The sequence below is a fragment of the Ranitomeya imitator genome, chromosome 6 (assembly GCF_032444005.1).
Source record: "Ranitomeya imitator isolate aRanImi1 chromosome 6, aRanImi1.pri, whole genome shotgun sequence".
In the NCBI taxonomy this organism is placed as follows: Eukaryota; Metazoa; Chordata; class Amphibia; order Anura; family Dendrobatidae; genus Ranitomeya; species Ranitomeya imitator.
The window spans coordinates 93,412,685-93,431,018 of record NC_091287.1 but is presented as its reverse complement, the minus strand read 5'-3'; the positions used below and the strand labels follow the sequence as shown (position 1 = coordinate 93,431,018).

At 39.1% G+C, this 18,334-nt stretch overlaps 1 protein-coding gene across 2 annotated transcripts in view; it reads right to left on the bottom strand.

Annotated features, from left to right (window-relative positions):
• CREB5 (cAMP responsive element binding protein 5) overlaps positions 1-14,918 on the bottom strand; it is a 622,793-nt gene extending 607,875 nt beyond the window's left edge. For both annotated transcript variants that reach the window (XM_069729919.1, XM_069729920.1), the window contains exon 1: positions 14,652-14,918. The gene's annotated coding sequence lies outside the window, so the exon portion shown is untranslated. The remainder of the gene's footprint in view (positions 1-14,651) is intronic.
• Positions 14,919-18,334: the final 3,416 nt, after the last annotated feature.

Here is an 18,334-nt window from a genome sequence, read left to right as displayed (position 1 = left end):
AAAGTTTTATTACTTCATCTAATCTAAATTGACACGTTTAATGATGTTGCAAGAGGTCTTGATTAAAAATCTCTGACTGTGGTGTGTCGATAGCTTGTGTGCTGACAAGTGTTCCCATGGTAACAGACCACAAACAAATCTTGTGTAGTCTGGCCCTGCAGTAATGCAGTCTTGAAATCCATTAATTCTTCTTTCTTACCCTTTTTAGTACATGCTACCAACAATTAGGAGTCAGACAGAAGAAAGAACAACTACATATCCAACTAAACATAGATTGTCCCGTGCATGCACAGGTCTACAGAGAAGCCAGACGAAAAAATAACAGATTTTAACTCAAGAACTGTTTCACGTTTCATTTTTATTTTAGATGTAAAGTGACATTTAAAAAAAAAAATAATTGCAAGGGTGGAAAAAGTCTTCCAACCATTCTTTGCTAAAATATGGGAGTTCCTAGGCAAAAGGCGTTTTGATTCTGTCACTTCTGAAGTTACAATCTACGCACTCATTTTTCAGGCTTATGTACGAGGCACGTTAAGATCTTCTACCAGAATCATCATCACTAGAAGCAGAGCGGCCTCAGTAAATAAGCATGCAATGTGTCCGTAGTTATTTAGCATTTTTTAAGCTTTTGGAATTGCTATACTATATGTCAGAGAGACGCCGTTATGAGTCTTTTGGGATAAAATACTTCCAAGAATTTTGAAATAGCTTTTGTATTTTTCCCACTGGCACTGTATACAAAGAAGGACATTAAAATGAGACAAACTAGACTTGTTGATAAGATGAATCACAGCTTGGGGAGAAGTCCAGAGGTAAAATATTTCTGGGTCTTACAAGGCCAAGACAAAAACCTGATATTGGACAGGGGACACATCTTATAAGATTAGTAATTCTATAATACAAGTTTCAAAAAATTCTTTATTAACAGAAATTGATGCAGGATTTCCTGTCGTTTTGCAGAATTTGAGAGACTTTGTATTGTGCTAACATTGGCTCTACAGAAGACTAAAGGCCTGATTCATCTAGACTTTGAAACCAGAATTCTGGTGTACAAGTTTTAAAAAGTCACAAAATTTAAGTGCAACTCGGATTTGATGAATGACGCAAGTCTTGATGAACTGAGGCCCTAACTTTTTAAGGATGTTGGAAAGACACTTGTATTGTCCATTCCCAGCATATGTTATGCCTGGTGCCATGCGTGTGACAGTATGCCATATTTCAAGAGTAATACCGTAGCTAAAAAGGAACTCCAAAAGGAGACAGTCACCAACCCGTATCATAAAGATGCCCAACTACCTTCAATAGACGACTTGTGGCTGAGCATGCCTGTGTGCTCACTAGGTAGATGGGAGTAAACTTCAACAAGGCACATCTATTGGCAGCTTATCTCTCTAAGAACAAAGGATTGTGCATGTTGAAATCTAACATGCCTTATGCCTCCATTATCTGTCTGAGTTGGAAGAACCCAATATACAAAAACGTTTTACCAGTTCCTATGAAATAGGTGGGTTTAGCCAACTTTGTTCTTATGTGTATTGGCACTGTAACACTTGAAAACACTTCCTTTTTGTCCAGTTGTCTTAATAAATGGACAAATCATGTTCTAACTGGCAACTTACATGTCAAACAAGGACATATTGGCCACTATTTATTGGGTACTCTCTAAATGACATGGTATAATTGGATATCCTAGCAGTGTTAATTAACGGTGTTACCTGTCCCTCTTACCAGTAACCCAGCAGTCATCCTAATTTTCTTTCTTAGCTAAAGATGTAAATGATAGATGCTGGCCCTTCTCCATCACAGTGAACAAACCCTTTTGATTTTAATTGAGGCTTAGATGTCTACCAGTGGTGGTGATATCAGAGGGTTAGACTACAGCCTACCATACATTGTAAACCAAAACACTACTAATTTGAAAATCTGAAGACTCACTTTTAATAGGTTCTTAAGGTTCCTCAAACATCTTCATACAGGTATTGATTACTCATCTAAGGCCGGGGTCACACTTGCGAGAAACTCGCACGAGTCTCACGTCTCAATACTTGGAACTGCCGCCGGCACTCGGACCGGAGCGCTCAGCTGCATAGAAATACATGCAGCCGCACACTTCAGTCCCGAGTGCCCGCAGTGCCGGTATTGAGATGTGAGACTCGTGCAAGTTTCTTGCAAGTGTGACCCCGGTCTAATACTGACAGTAGAGCAGATTATTTGTTCTTGAGGTTAATTACATTTTTTGAACTGGCTTGCACCTTCAATGATATAACAATCATTCTACACCAAAAATTGGATTAAAAGATGATATGTCACCAGGTCAAAACTGTTCAGTTTTTTTCTTTTATTTTATTCCCACTGGTCCTTTGACAATACCGTTTTTTTGTTGTTGTGTCTAATTTTTATGGTATTCACCAAGAGGGCATTGCTTGTAGGACTTTTGGGGGTGAACCTTTAGCATATTCCATATACCGGTAATCCCTCTATGAGAAAAGCACCCCATTGAAAAAGACTGTAAAAAATTAACATACTGGTTACATGAAAGAAAAAGGGCCATGTCTCTGGAATCGTATGGCAGATTTAAAAAACAATAAAAAGTCAGGGTAGCAGAAGGAATAAAATAAGAAACCCCAAACTGTCTACTTTTAAGTTGGTGACAGGTCCTCTTTAAGAATAGCGATGGGAAAAAAGAATCATTTAAATATTTCTGCTGGTGGAATCATAGTACATAGCCCATTGGTGCAGCCTATACAGCTGCACAGGGGCCCAAGATGTAAGTGGGCCATTTCCCCTCCAAAGCAAAGTGAAATTGTGCATTATGATGAGCTATTGGACGGCAAAGGGCCCATATATGCAGTTCTTGCATGGGGGCCTCTTCTGTCTGTGTCCACCCTGGATAGCCCCTGACTACAGCCCACTAATAACACCAAACAAGTACTTTGCCTTGCTGAGCACCGAGTGCTTTTTTTTCTTCATGTTTGATTGTGAAATACTTTCTACAAAAATATCAATAACAAGCAGATCATCATTTACATCTAGAAAGCATACAATAAAAATGATTAATATGGACTGTTTATGTGTGTCTGGCTGCTGACATTATGATGAAGATTAAATCAATTTGCATTCAATGGCTTTGAAAACAAATTAGAAGGCCATGGATGATGGCTTTATGAAATGTTGCAGTATAAAATATGTGCAACATAATAAGTTAATGAATACAATTTGGCCTCTGATTCATCAAGACTTACATTTGGCATGCCCACACACATTAGAATAAAGGCGGCTGAACCCGCCAGTATCAGCGGGCACCACCGATGGTCAATTCAACATGGTTTTCCTAGATGAGTAAGTTGTATACTTCGAAATGTGTTGACCAATAAACTGCAATTCTTTGGAGTTCAATCTCCTCATCATTACAGATGTGAGCCCAGATTAACCCAGTCCTCTCCAGGTTCTTCTAATACTTTTCATAAAATATTTGTTAAATTACATATTACACCTCCTAATATCTGTAGGGGTGTTTTACAGTAGTGTGGCAGTGGTGTCATTCTCAACCACACCATATTCACTCGCTCTCCTCGATGCATAAACTAAGACAAGTAGAGCAAAATTTTAGCTGCACAGTTATAGAGTTTAAGACTATGTTCACCTGTCCAGTATTTATTTAGGTTCAATTTTGGTGTCATAAAAATGGAAATAAAAAAATCCAGTACAGGACCCATTAATTTGTTCACCTCCATTACAGCTTCTGTTTTTCAGTTGGACAAAAAACATTGGGTCTGATTGCTCAAGACTGGCGTTGTTTATGCCGGTCATGGTAAGGGGGCATGATGGAGTCAAACACTCTCGATTGATGAAGAGATGCACTACTCTTCATGATTTTGGAGCATCTCACGAGTCATGTGTTACTCTGTACGCTACCCCAAAAATCTCTCTCCAGTCAGCTACTGTCGTGAAATAATTGGTGTATGGCACCCCACATCTCGTCATGAATTAATCGAGCTGTGGTGTCCTACCCACGGCCTCGCCCTTGTCCGCCCATAGCTATGCCTATTTCATGAGAACTGGTAGAAACTGGCAGACTCTAAAACTGACAAAATTTAAGTGCATCTCCAAGCTGCGCCTAAATTTTTACAGCTTTTCAAAGCTTTTACGCTAGAATTCTGACCTGAAAGCTTTGATGAACTGGGCCCACAGTCTACACAACTTCTTTGGCCAAATATACTAATATATAAAAATGTAAAAAAAAATAGATAGCAACAGAATCGGTTTACGTTTTTGTTTCCATTGACGTCTTTGGGAAATGGATCACAATAGATGGTCATCCATGATATCATCTGCTAACAAAATCATTTTTTTTAGAACTGTGCATGCCCATAATAATAAAAGTGTTCAGATTTTCATCAAGTAAAAACGGATCTGTTACAAATGGAATAAAAATGGATTCAACATTCAAATTAAAATGTCCGTTATATACCGTATATATGTTTGAACGTAAATCCGTTATAAATGGATGACTTAATACAACCTAAGTTCACAAGTGAGGTTCTATATGTATTGTGCATTTCACAGTGCTGCATAATCTATTCAGTTGAAGATTTACAAGACTCAATTCATATGCTGCAGAAAAACGTATGCAAATTAACTCAGGTGGATTTTGTTGTAGATTTAAAACCATTTCCAAAGATGAACTTTCCACTGTCAGTGAACATGGCCCTAGGTCTCGTGCACTTCGAGAGCACTGAAAATTAGTACCAGTTCCATGCTACAGTATATGGATCATTATACACCGGGTAATGTTATCCTCTAAGTGGCCCGTCTCTGCGTGATGCCATATTTTTCCACAAATGTTTATTTTATGCAGTCCAGAGCATGAAATAAAATATGGCATATTCCTTCAGAAGACGATTTTTGCCATAGACGCTCATAGACCCTAACAAATAGGATTAGTGTACACAGATCCATGATGCTCTTCCCTTTGTATACTATAAGTTTGTGATCCCAAAGTCCGGTGGTTCAATGTGAGAAAGAAAGAAAAAAATATATTTTATGTGTACAATATGCATTTTTATTAAAATAGCACACAATTTTTCCATATGTATCTGTAAATATTTATCTATAGGAAGTGATTCCAAATGAGTTTCTGAAATGTCCAATCCCTTCCCCCATACCTGTATACTTAGTTGGAAAATGTCCAAAATAAAAATATAATGCATTTTTTTTTAGAAACTTCTCAATCAGAATCTCTACATCTGGGAAAAGTTAGCCTGATCTTAATAACATGTATGGCAATTAGATTATTGATGAAGGCATAATGGCGCTGTTTATACACTATTGCACAAAAATATCCCTTGGAACGTGATCGTTGCCATGAGGCTAAGCCCAATTTAAACTAATGCATTCCAATAAGATTAATTTCTTCTGTTATTCCTTATGCTTTTGCGTAAACCCAAACTTTTTAAATACCAGGGTGCGACCCTCTAGGACCGAGAAGAGGTTAACTGGCAGATTTATGATGCTGACTTTACCTAATGAGCTGTTTAATTTATAGTCTAAAAGACTGCAACCGATGCAGTGCTGAGCCACGGTAACAAATTATACCACTAACGGCTAAATTATGTAGATTGCAACATTAAACCAAGGCCACACGTTAACCCACCCGCTTCCGGATATTATCGCAAGCAAACATGCTTTGCATTTAAAGAATTTAAAAAAATAGCTTGGATTTTATTTTTCATCCTCCGTATGTTTCAGGCATTTGCCCCTAGCACCAAGCAAGCCATTAAAAGTGATAATAACAGAAATTAATAACGCGCCCCTAATCCTAATATGGCAAGGACAAGATCTTAATTCAAAGGGGAGAGCAGTTTAATTGTTTTAATTAACATCCATGCCGTAGAGAAAACTCAAAACAGACGCAAAACACACAAAAACCACATAAAGATGTAAATTTACGTAATCAGCGCGGGTTAAGAGCTAATTTTAGGGTTAAAGTTTTCAAAACTTAAGCAGGCATTAATGATATTGCCATGTGGGCCAATCGCATTTTATAGAATTAATAGAAAACATTCTTGCAATCGAGACGGGAGAAGCGGTTTTGGGGGTGATGTTTGCATGAGGAGCGTAAAACTTGTAAATGGATTTAAAGGAATGTATAGTAATAATACATGAAGCACAGCAATCAGCAGGACTTTCTCCATACAGTATAGCTATATGTGCAGGTGAACTGTAGGCTTCACATGTGCAGCTCGGATCGGTTTTGTGCACTAACACAAGTTACACTTCGCTGCCATATTCCATCAATTAAATTACACAATGCAAGAAACCATATCTCACTACAACACATAAAACATATACTGCTATATACCGCAGGAAAGATCTAAATTCCGCACACATCTGATTCAACCGTCTCCTTAGATGCAACCGATTATTCTATAAGTAATATCTTTCATGAGCGATCGTTGTCAATAATTAACATTAGGCCCCCCGAAGCTTAAAAGATAGACCACGCATGTATATGTTCCTGCCACCTCAGGGCCTTGATTAAATGGGTAATTTCCCCTTATCAACTGATCACTTCTCATGAACAAAACATGCGATCAGTTACATAAAATACTTCTTCCATCCAATCCGGCCTGTTTGCAGATTCATTTTTCCAAGTAAGGAATATAGACTGCTCTTAAAAAATGCACCGCTCCCCTGAACATTAACCAACAGGAATTATTTATTGGGATACACTAGAACAGTACTTAGGTGAGACATACGATCCCCTAACACTGTATCATTTACTGCATGAGCCTGAATCAGCAAGAGTCCATATCTCAGAACATTTCACAGCAACCTGGGATTTCGGGACACTGAAAAAAGTATATTCGTAGCTTCTACCTGTATAATAGTCTTTCAAAACAGCTTTACAATTTGCAGATTTCTTTACACTTCAATAGAACAATAAATTAAATGAAAAAAAAAAACATAAAAAATTATAAATTGAAAACGAATAAATGAACAATATTTGCTTGATCTATCAAGACATAAGGTATGGTAATCAGAGTGTATAAGGGGCCTTTTCATATTATGGTGCTGAGCATACAGCTAATTCATGGATGCCTTTCTTTCCCAATCCATATACAGTAATCATTCTGAAGTAGCCAATAAATAAGGTGCAAAAGGCACCATAACTAAGGTGCAAAATGCATCATAACTAAGGTACAAAATGCATCATAACTAAGGTGCAAAATGCACCATAACTAAGGTACAAAATGGGTGCAAAATGCACCATAACTAAGGTACAAAATGCATCATAACTAAGATGCAAAATGTACCATAACTAAGGTACAAAAGGCATCATAACTAAGGTGCAAAAGGCACCATAACTAAGGTGCAAAATGCATGATAACTAAGGTGCGAAAGGCACCATAACTAAGGTGCAAAATGCATCATAACTAAGGAGCAAAATGCATCATAACTAAGGTGCAAAATGCATCATAACTAAGGTGCCAAAGGCACCATAACTAAGGTGCAAAATGCATCATAACTAAGGTGCAAAATGCATCATAACTAAGGTGCGAAATGCATCATAACTAAGGTGCGAAATGCATCATAAATAAGGTGCGAAAGGCACCATAACTAAGGTGCGAAAGGCACCATAACTAAGGTGCAAAATGCATCATAACTAAGGTACAAAATGCACCATAACTAAGGTACAAAATGCATCATAACTAAGGTGCAAAATGCATCATAACTAAGGTGCAAAATGCATCATAACTAAGGTGCGAAAGGCACCATAACTAAGGCGCAAAATGCATCATAACTAAGGTGCGAAAGGCACCATAACTAAGGTGCAAAATGCATCATAACTAAGGAGCAAAATGCATCATAACTAAGGTGCAAAATGCATCATAACTAAGGTGCCAAAGGCACCATAACTAAGGTGCAAAATGCATCATAACTAAGGTGCAAAATGCATCATAACTAAGGTGCGAAATGCATCATAACTAAGGTGCGAAATGCATCATAAATAAGGTGCGAAAGGCACCATAACTAAGGTGCGAAAGGCACCATAACTAAGGTGCAAAATGCATCATAACTAAGGTGCGAAAGGCACCATACCTAAGGTGTGAAAGGCACCATAACTAAGGTGCAAAATGCATCATAACTAAGGTGCGAAAGGCACCATAACTAAGGTGCGAAAGGCACCATAACTAAGGTGCAAAATGCATCATAACTAAGGTACAAAATGCATCATAACTAAGGTGCAAAATGCATCATAACTAAGGTACAAAATGCATAAGGTACAAAATGCACCTTAGCGGAGCCCAGTCCGGTTACTTCGTGTCACTGCAGTATAGGCCAAGTACTTAGCCAATGCCACCAACTAATCCAAAGAGATAAGAAGTGCACGCTCTCCCTTTATACATTTGCTCCCTTTAGGATTCACTCATGGTTTTGTCTATTAAGAAAAATGTGAACAGGGCCAAACAATGGAAGCTTTTACATTACCTATTCTTGGATCTGTTATATTCAGGCATGCATTATAGCGGAGGATTGTGATTTTTTTTTTTACTCACCATGGAATCTCTGAGTTATAACCATGAATGCGAGTCAAGTCCCAATCATCACTCAAAGTTAAATGTGGCTCATAAGGTATTAAAAGTTAGGGACCACCATAACAACTTTTCCTTATATTTACTTGATTTTTCATTTAGTATGATATATTTTTTATTATTATTAATTTTACTCACTTATATAGCACCATCTTATTCGACAGCGCTTTACAGACATCACCATCACTATCCCCATTGAGGCTCACAATCTAGATTCCCTATCAGTATGTCTTTGGAGTGTTGGAGGAAACCGGGGAACCCGGAGGAAACCCACGCAAACACGGGGAGAACATACAAACTCCTTGCAGATGTTGCACTTGGTGGGATTTGAACCCAAGACCCCAGCGCTGCAAATCAGCAGATATGGCAATTTGTGGTGTGTTTGTGTATTTTTGAATTTTCAGTTAAAAAGTAAAAAAATAAAACAAAACTTTTTTAAAAGTTAAACGCATGTCCCGATATCCTCCCTCCCATGAGGGTTTTTCAAATATATTGATCTGCAATATTTGTAGATGCGTCGTCTACACATGAAAACATTCTACAGAGCGTAATACATTTAGTGAGCATTAGCCATAAAGCTTGCGGTGTAAAGCCGATGCGTACGCTTACAATCATTTCTCATTCAGATATCAATTATCATCTTGGTTTCCTATAGCAATGTTAGGTAAGAGATGGACGGACTGTCAGAAACATCGGAGACTGAACTACACAAATATTAAGTTTCAGTAAGCAGCAGATGTATCTGCGTTGCTTCAGGCCTTCTATACATTTCTGTATGGGCATAAAATGACCTGGGAATGCCACTGTAACTGCAGTTGTACATGATACTAGATTTTCCATTGACCAATAAGTAAGCGTTTTAAAAAAATGTGGAAAATTCCCCTAAAAAACTGTTTTACTGTTAGGCCTGCTGCATAATCAACTCTGTAATGACGGAAGACTGTTAAGAGACCGGTCTGCAATCTATACCATCCATGAGACGGCGCCACCTAGTAACAGGGTTATGATCCTGCGTAAGATCTGAGATATTCCATTAGTACTATATTTTCTAGTAGGAGAGTAATAACCTATTACAGTGTAAAGCCATGATAGATGGATAGATAGATAGATAGATAGATAGATAGATAGATAGATAGATAGATAGATAGATAGATGGACAGATAGATAGATAGATAGATAGATAATAGATAGATAGATAGATAGATAGATAGATAGATAGATAGATAGATAGATAGATAGATAATAGATATATAGATAGATAGATAGATAGATAATAGATATATAGATAGATAATAGATAGATAGATAATAGATAGATAGATAATAGATAGATAGATAGATAGATAGATAGATAGATAGATAGATAGATAGATAGATAGATAATAGATAGATAGATAGATAATAGATAGATAGATAGATAGATAGATAATAGATAGATAGATAGATAGATAGATAGATAGATAGATAGATAGATAGATAATAGATAGATAGATAATAGATAGATAGATAGATAGATAGATAGATAGATAGATAGATAGATAGATAATAGATATATAGATAATAGATAGATAATAGATAGATAGATAGATAGATAGATAGATAGATAGATAGATAGAAGGATAGATAGATAGATAGATAGATAATAGATAGATAGATAATAGATAGATAGATAGATAGATAGATAGATAGATAGATAGATAGATAGATAGATAGATAGATAGATTCTGCTGGGAATTCCGTTGCATTCTTTCCGCCACCACTACATTCACACCATGAGTGCGTTTTTAATATTGCAGATTTTCTGCAGCATTTCTGCACCTGTTAGCTAAATTGGGTCACTTGCGTTGTTTTTTTATTATTCATTTTTCTGTGCATTTTTTAATCGGATTTTTTAAGCTGCAGTTTTGGCCTCTTTTTGGTATGACATGTTTTCGATACTTCCTGGTACTTTGACGAGACTTTATTGATATAGTTACCGTATGTGCTTTTATAGTGTGTGTCTACAGTGGAAATGCATTAAAAACATAGTCATTTTTTACCTGTGGATTTTTCGCATTTAATGCAATTCTAAGGGGAAAACCTGCACACGAAACTCAGCATAATCACAAGAAAAACTGAAATGTCAGTGTACACAGCGTAAAAAAAAATATTTCCATCTACTTTGCTGGAATTATAAGACGCTGCATTGTTTTGCGCAGCAAAAATACACAGAGACAAAAATGCACCAAATACCCATAGTGTGAACATCACCTTATAGTAAAATATTACGGAAGGTTTTATTTAAAAAAATACTTAATGAAAACGTAACATCATTTTAACTTCAGTTTTTTAACAAGATGAGTGCAGTTCCCAAATGCACCACTTTACCTTGTTAGTGTGGCCTAATCAAGCCCAGTAAACCTGTGGTTAAACTTTTCACTTCCACCTTATAAACAAATCTAAACTGAAAGCCTTATACAGGTGGTTGTGTACAATGAATGATCCCATCAGCAATCTACGGGATCAGTCTGTAGGGTAGCATCGATTTACCCCCGTCACATATAAGTATATCAATTACATGGGAGAAAATGGGGCATTTACACGTGAACCATCAGACCTAGAATTGACTGTCAGATCGGAGCATTGGGCCAACGAAGGTTAAGGGCCTGTAATGTAACGAGGACGAGCTAATTCTCTGATGCATTACCCCAGACGGCTTCAAACAATATGTTTAATTACTTATTATCATTAATCAAGCGCTCCATCGGAGCTTTATATGGGACATGGCCCCTGTTCTGGATTAGGAGCTGCAGATACCGTACATTATAGTGATTCAGAAGCCGTGCCCAGGCTTTATGCCACACTACGCACTATGGCTCACATTTACCTGTCTCTTTTTTTGGGGATGGTTTGATTTCCAATAGCAATCCAGTTTATGAAGATGAACTTTCACTACTTTTTTTTAAAGACCTCTGTACTTTAGTTTCCTTTTAAAACCTCTTTATACTCCATGGGCTCCTTATCGCCTATAATTCCTTTGTATAAATCAGTGAAATTACGATTTTGCGGTATTTGTGAATCCCTTTATAATCATCAAAAAAAAACAACCTGAAAATATTTATTGGATAAAATAAAATAGAAAATGGTCCCACTATTCAGACTTCTGCCGAACACAGAGCAGGAGGACAAATCAAAGCATTTAATGCTGGACTGGTAACGCTCGCCCCCGTCAGACAGCACGTCTACAGTTTGGAAAGTTTTCGTTTTTGTACAATCCATGCCTAACTTCTTCACTTTTATATTAGTAACTAAGTGGCTTACATAACAGTTTTCCAATGCTACATGTGCCAAAGATTAAGATTAGGGGAGATGTTACCAGAAATGTATGAGTTACAAGATGTTGGTATATTATGTAGTGGAAAAATATGTATAAGCATGGAAGCACATATCACGTCTGCTGGAAACACACACGTTCAAAGGACTGTTTAATATAAATGTATATATATATATACATATATATATACATACACATATATGTGTATGTATATATATACATACATAAGCATATACACACATATATATATATATATATATATATATATATGCAGTGCTGTAAATATACATATATAATATACACAGTTTAAACCATTGCATATATATATATATATATGTGTGCATGTGTGTATATATATATATATATATACACACATATATATTCACACATATATGTATATATATATATATATATGCTGTAAACATATGTACTGTCTACATACATTAGCAGCTATTATAATTGCCTCTTTTTGAGCATTTTATACTGACCTCGCCGTCTCATATATTTTATTCCAAAATCTACACTGACAATATATTTTAATATTAAAAATTCATTTTTTATTTTTTTTTTGGTCTTTCCAGCAAGTTTCCTGTAACTTGCTAGTTTTCATCTCCTTAATGCCAGTCGTCCTGGTTGATCTCCCTTCTATCCTAGTGACCCTACAGACCTTTACGTACCCTCCTTTTCTTCTCACGCTTTTGCTCCATTCATCTTTTGGGTGGGTGGAGGAAAAAGATCAATGGTTTGGGCCCATGGTCGGTTTTTAACATAATGAAGCACCTCTTGTCTTTTCACCTTTGCTCGGGGTCGCGCAGTAAGAGGTGAGATACAGGAGAACTTCACGTGAAGTTTGTGAACACACGAAAGGTGTGATCTTAATGTCCGACTGACAGGTCTTAATTACTGAACCCTTGGCTGGTCATGGCCTTAAGGAGCGTTCAGGAACTTGAGACTTATAGGTAAAATTAATTATGATTAATAGCTCGAAACGCGTCAGTGCTTTTAATGACGTTTATGGTCCCTGTAAATAAAGTAATAACGGTGGAGCAGTGATACAGTGTGTCGGAGCTTTCTTAGTAATAGTATATGCTGTTAATTCTTAGTAATTACAATATGATCGTTCTGTTCCCATGCATTCATCCATCAGCCGGCGGGTTCTACCAACCAGCTATATCTCAAAATCAAAATTCCCACCAAGATACAATGCGTGGAGCATTAAAAGAATCAGCACTGCACAAAACAAAGCGGTCCAGTATGTTTAGGCAGTGTTTATCTGGGAGGCAGACTGCACTGTCAGCATATCTAACCCCTGAACCCTTCACTATCTGAGGCTGCTAATCATACCCTCTTCCTAGGCTGGAGAATGATGTAATGGCCCCACGTCCAGAATTATTCCCAGGGATGACGGCGAGAAAAACATACAAATGCTGACACCTAACAACCAAATACGCACAAAGCACAGTCCGACGCAGGCGGCGAAACGCGTCATCATACAGCGTGTAGGAGGCTGGGGCGGTCAACAGTGTGAAAAAAGCATAAAAAAAAGGCGAAAAAAATAAAAGTGACCTAATGCAAAAATGTCTTATGGCCATACTGTAAATAGATGAATAAGTAGCAAAACAAAATACAGCTGTGCTGCGGGAGAGTTGGACAGAAGAAGCAGAGCCGAGTTCGAAGTTGAAGCTGAGTTTGTCATGTATCGTCCGAACTGACGGGTTTTCATAAGAAAATTCAGCTCAGCTACGTCTCGAGCGGCATCACTTAGGAGCAGGGGTCGCTACTATTAAATTAATTAATTTGTAATTAATAATAATACTTTTTTCAGATTTTTATTAAGTGAAACCGCATGGAAATGTCACGTTTTTGGAGTAATCGCAGCACCTGGACTAACCCCACCGCACTGTCTGGATAGACCCTTATAATAAAGTTTGTAGAAATGATCATTTTTACACAATAAGAGATCCCGTGGAATATAATGTATAGTATATAATGTATAGTATGTATTTACAGCATAAGGTTGTGTCCCAAAATCCGGGTCTGTTGTTAATAAACCCGACTAAAGTCCTAGACAGTGATGCCAGGACAGGTTTCAGCATCCTCTCCTAACAGCAGTGCCTCACTGTTGGCCTGACAACCCATGAACAATGCCGGGGTTATCTGTCCCTTATTTATTGTATTATTTTTCGGAGGCGACGGGGATGGCAGTGAAGTGTATTGTCTCGTATGTTGGTGATGGCACCAGCATATTAATGACTTGCTAATGACTAATCTGCAGTCCTATGCTAGGATCCTCCGAGCTGGGTAGAGAAAAAAAAAAAGTTTTTAAACTTTCACTTCCAGCAAAACTTTTGGTGACAAGTGATAAGAAGCGAGTGACACCACAGCTGGCACCTTCTCCTGATCACTGGTATCGGGGATTAGCAGCACACACCCCTCCATCCACCTGATGTCCTGACAACTGTCACTGTCATCCTGAAGAGATCAGTGGAGTGAGCCGCTAGCTTAACCCCTTCAGCGCCGCAGTGACAGCGGGCGACCGTACAGAAGTTTGGGACGCTGTGATGGCCCTGGGAGGGTTGTGACAGCAGGTGTCAGATCTGACAACCTGCCCATTAGCAGCACACACCGCACACGGTCTCATGGGTAACGCTGCTGTCCCTTTAAATACATCACAGATAAGAACACAATGTAGAAAATAAATATGAATCAATATTAATAGGAAATATTTTCTTCTCCACTTACCCAACAAGTGTAGAAATCAGAAGCTATATGAGGAGGCTGTGGGGTCTCGTGTAGTTTGGGGTCTCCGCGGTCTCAGGGAAGGAGTGATAGAACTTTATTTGGCTGCAGCATGGACAGGGCAAACACTTGGAGCAGCAGCGAACTCCTCACAGACCTGCTACAGACTCTCGGCTTCTTTCTGGAGTGGGGAGTGACTTTCCCCCTGCATCACACACACACACACTTAAAGCCACAGTGCCATGTACTACAAAAGAACCACGCTGGACTGAGGGAAGATTACAATACGTTCTATTTACAGCCGCATTACATCATCCCCGGTGACGTCACGTGGGATTCCTGAACTTCTAAATCATAGCGGAGCGGGGGTGTGGCCGGGGGCGGGCGGACACGCCCCGGTAGGAGGCTGGACACGCCCCCCGGAGGAGAGCGCTCAGCTGCTGGGGCTGAGTCATGCGGGAGCCGGGGAGAAGGGCGGGCGGCGAGCTGCGGGGCGGGCGGCGAGCTGCGGGGCGGGCGGCGAGCTGCGGGGCGGGCGGCGAGCTGCGGGGCGGGCGGCGAGCTGCGGGGCGGGCGAGCTGCGGAGCGGTCCTCCGTGTGCTCCGGTGTCTGTGAAGGGAGAGCGTGTAATCTGTCCTGCAGAGCGGGGTTGGCAGGGCATGCTGGGACTTGTAGTTACACAACACGTAAAGTACAGGAAGGAATGTTAGAGTTCTGACATAGCTGAGCAGGTGAAGATGAGAGTTGTAGTCACACTGGTAGAAATGAGGGCATTTTAGGCTAAGCCGGACATGCTGGGTCTTGTAGTTCTACACCAATGAAGAAATCAGGCATTCTCTATATCTGTAATAACAGCAGGACTTGCTGTGTCTTATAGTACTAAAGCAATCAGAAAAAAAGGAATTCTGTATAGCTGTAATAATTGAGCGGGGCATGCTGGGTAATAGGGAAATAAAGCATTCTGAGGAGTACTGTAACAGCAGAGGACAGGCTGGGTGTAGTAGTACTACAGCTAATGGAATAACTGACTGTAGGTCTGTAACAATTCAGCAGGACATGCTGGGTCTGATAGTACTACATCGATCAGGAAATAAGGAATTCTGTATATCTGTAATAATTGAGCAGGGCATGCTGGGTCTTTTGGTACTATAGTAATAGGGAAATAAAGAATTCTGAGGAGCACTGTAACAGCAGAGGACAGACTGGGTGTAGTAGTACTACCACTAGCGGAGAATAATTAACTCTTTAGGCCGGTAACAATTCAGTAGGACATGCTGAGTCTGATAGTACTACATCGATCAGGAAATAAGGAATTCTGTAGGTCTGTAACAGCAGAGTCTAGTAGTACATAATGTAGCAAGGAGGAAATAAGGAAAGCTACACTTCAGTATTGGCTCAGCAGGGCATGCTAGGTGTTGTGGTCCTACAGCAGGGTATGCTGAGGTATGCAGCAAATAGAACAAAGGCTTTAGTGCAGCGTGAGCTGTGCATGCTGGGCCTTGTAGTACAACAGTTGATAACAATCAGGAAGTAAGGAAACCGGTTTTTATTGGTGCTGTGCACACAACATACCGTGACTACCACCCAGCTGTCTCCAAAAGTCCCACCCTGCTGCAGATCATTAGCCACACTTAACGTTGACCTCATAGACCAGAATGTCAGTTGGTTATTTTTTTTTACAGCCAAATTGCAGTTCATGAAATAGTCATGTGACAGCAAGTTTCAGACAATGTTATGGTCGTATAGCTAAAGTCACCGTGTAGCTCTAGTCTTCAACTGGAAGAGGATGCTGGTTATGATATGACTTGTAGTTGCACCAGCATCAGACTGGATTTATTAAAATGCAATCAGAAAAAAATAAGATCCTAATTCGTCAAGGCCAAGTTCACACAAGCATTTTAAACAAAAAATTGGTGCTTTATCATCTATATTGTCATCTGTATAGCCATGGCATTTGTTTTTATACATCAGCAGTCATTAAAATTTACAAAACCAAATACAGTCTCCTATGTTAAAGAATTGCAATGAATCCGTAAACATCGGATGCTATACGGATGACGATTAGGTTCTGATCTTTTTGCACACCTACTGACTTGAATGGCTGAGTCACATCCAAAATACAGAAGAGAATGATGCATGCTGCAAATTTTCATGCTGACATTCAGTTCATCTTAAAATAAGAAGAAAAAGTGCCAACTACAGCAATGAAGTTCACCTCCAACTCCAAACCAGGCAGTGGGAACTAACACTGGCAATTCCTAAGAGCCAGAGGCAAGCATATATATCAGAGGGGAGTGGCCAACACTGAACAGCGGAGACAATCCAGGTAGGAAAGCTCCAGGAGCTTCAACTGAACAGATAAACCCTTGCACTGCCAGCAAGGAAAAAACTTACACTGTTAAATAAGATGGTAAAGTACTTCTAACCAGTGCAGGAGTTCATGAAACTAGATGCTGCAGTTTTACGGCCCGTCTCTTTGGTGGTATCACTGTGACAGTACCCTCATCTAAGAGGGACCTTTGGGCCAGGTTTATCTGGGTGTACCAACCTGATTGCATGCACAGGATGGGCCATTTATATGGATACACCTGGGTGGGCCATGTATATGGATACACCTAAATAAAATGGGAATGGTTGGTGATATCAACTTCCTGTTTGTGGCACATTAATATATGGGAGGGGGAAAACTTTTCAAGATGGGTGGTGACCATGGCTGCCATTTTGAAGTCAGCCATTTTGGTTCTTTGGAACTTTATAAATGGCCTACCCAGGTGTATCCATATAAATGGCCCATCCTGTACATCAGATGCTGGTACCCACATTCTCTTTTCAAGAACGTAACCCTTCCAATGTACCAGATACTGAAGCGCCCAACGAACTAAGCGAGAATTTATAATTTTACCTATCTGAAATTCCAGATTCCCATAAACGACTTGGGAAGGTAGTGATAGAGCTGGATCAGAGGAAGCATTGTATTTTTTGAGTTGAGTAGTGAAACACATTATGAACCTTAAAAGTGGCAAAGCAAGGCAAAACGCTACTGGATTTACAATGGCCACAGTCTTATAGGAACCGATGAACCTGGGTCCCAATTTTCAAGCCAGAACATTCAACTTAATGTTCTTCAAGGACAACTACATCAAGTCACCAACATACAGGTCCCGACCCACCAAACGTCTGCGATCAGCTAAACTGTTACATCTGGACCCCATCTTCTTCAAATTATCAAGAACACCTTACCACACTGATGTAATAGATAAAAATAAAATTTCATCCCCAGGTACTCCTGAAGAACTCCTATTGATACTCCTATAGGTACTCCTATTGATAGAGCAAAATTGAAGAATGGAGACTTGCCAGTACACTCATGACACCGGTTATCCACCGCAAATTCAGCTAGAGGTAAATAAGTAATCAAATCCTTCTGATTCTCAGACACAAAACACCTAAGCTATGTCTCAAGATTCTGGTTCACAGGTTCAGTTTGCCGATTACACTGTGGATAAAAGGCGCAAGAAAATGAAATATGGTCCCCCAAATGAGCACAAAATGCTTTCCAAAATTTGGAAATAAATTGCACCCCTCAGTTGAAAACAATATCCGAAGGAATCCCATGTAAATTCACCATTTGTTTGCTAAAAGTTTGCACCATGGTCTTGACCTTAGGTAAAGCGGTTAGCACAATA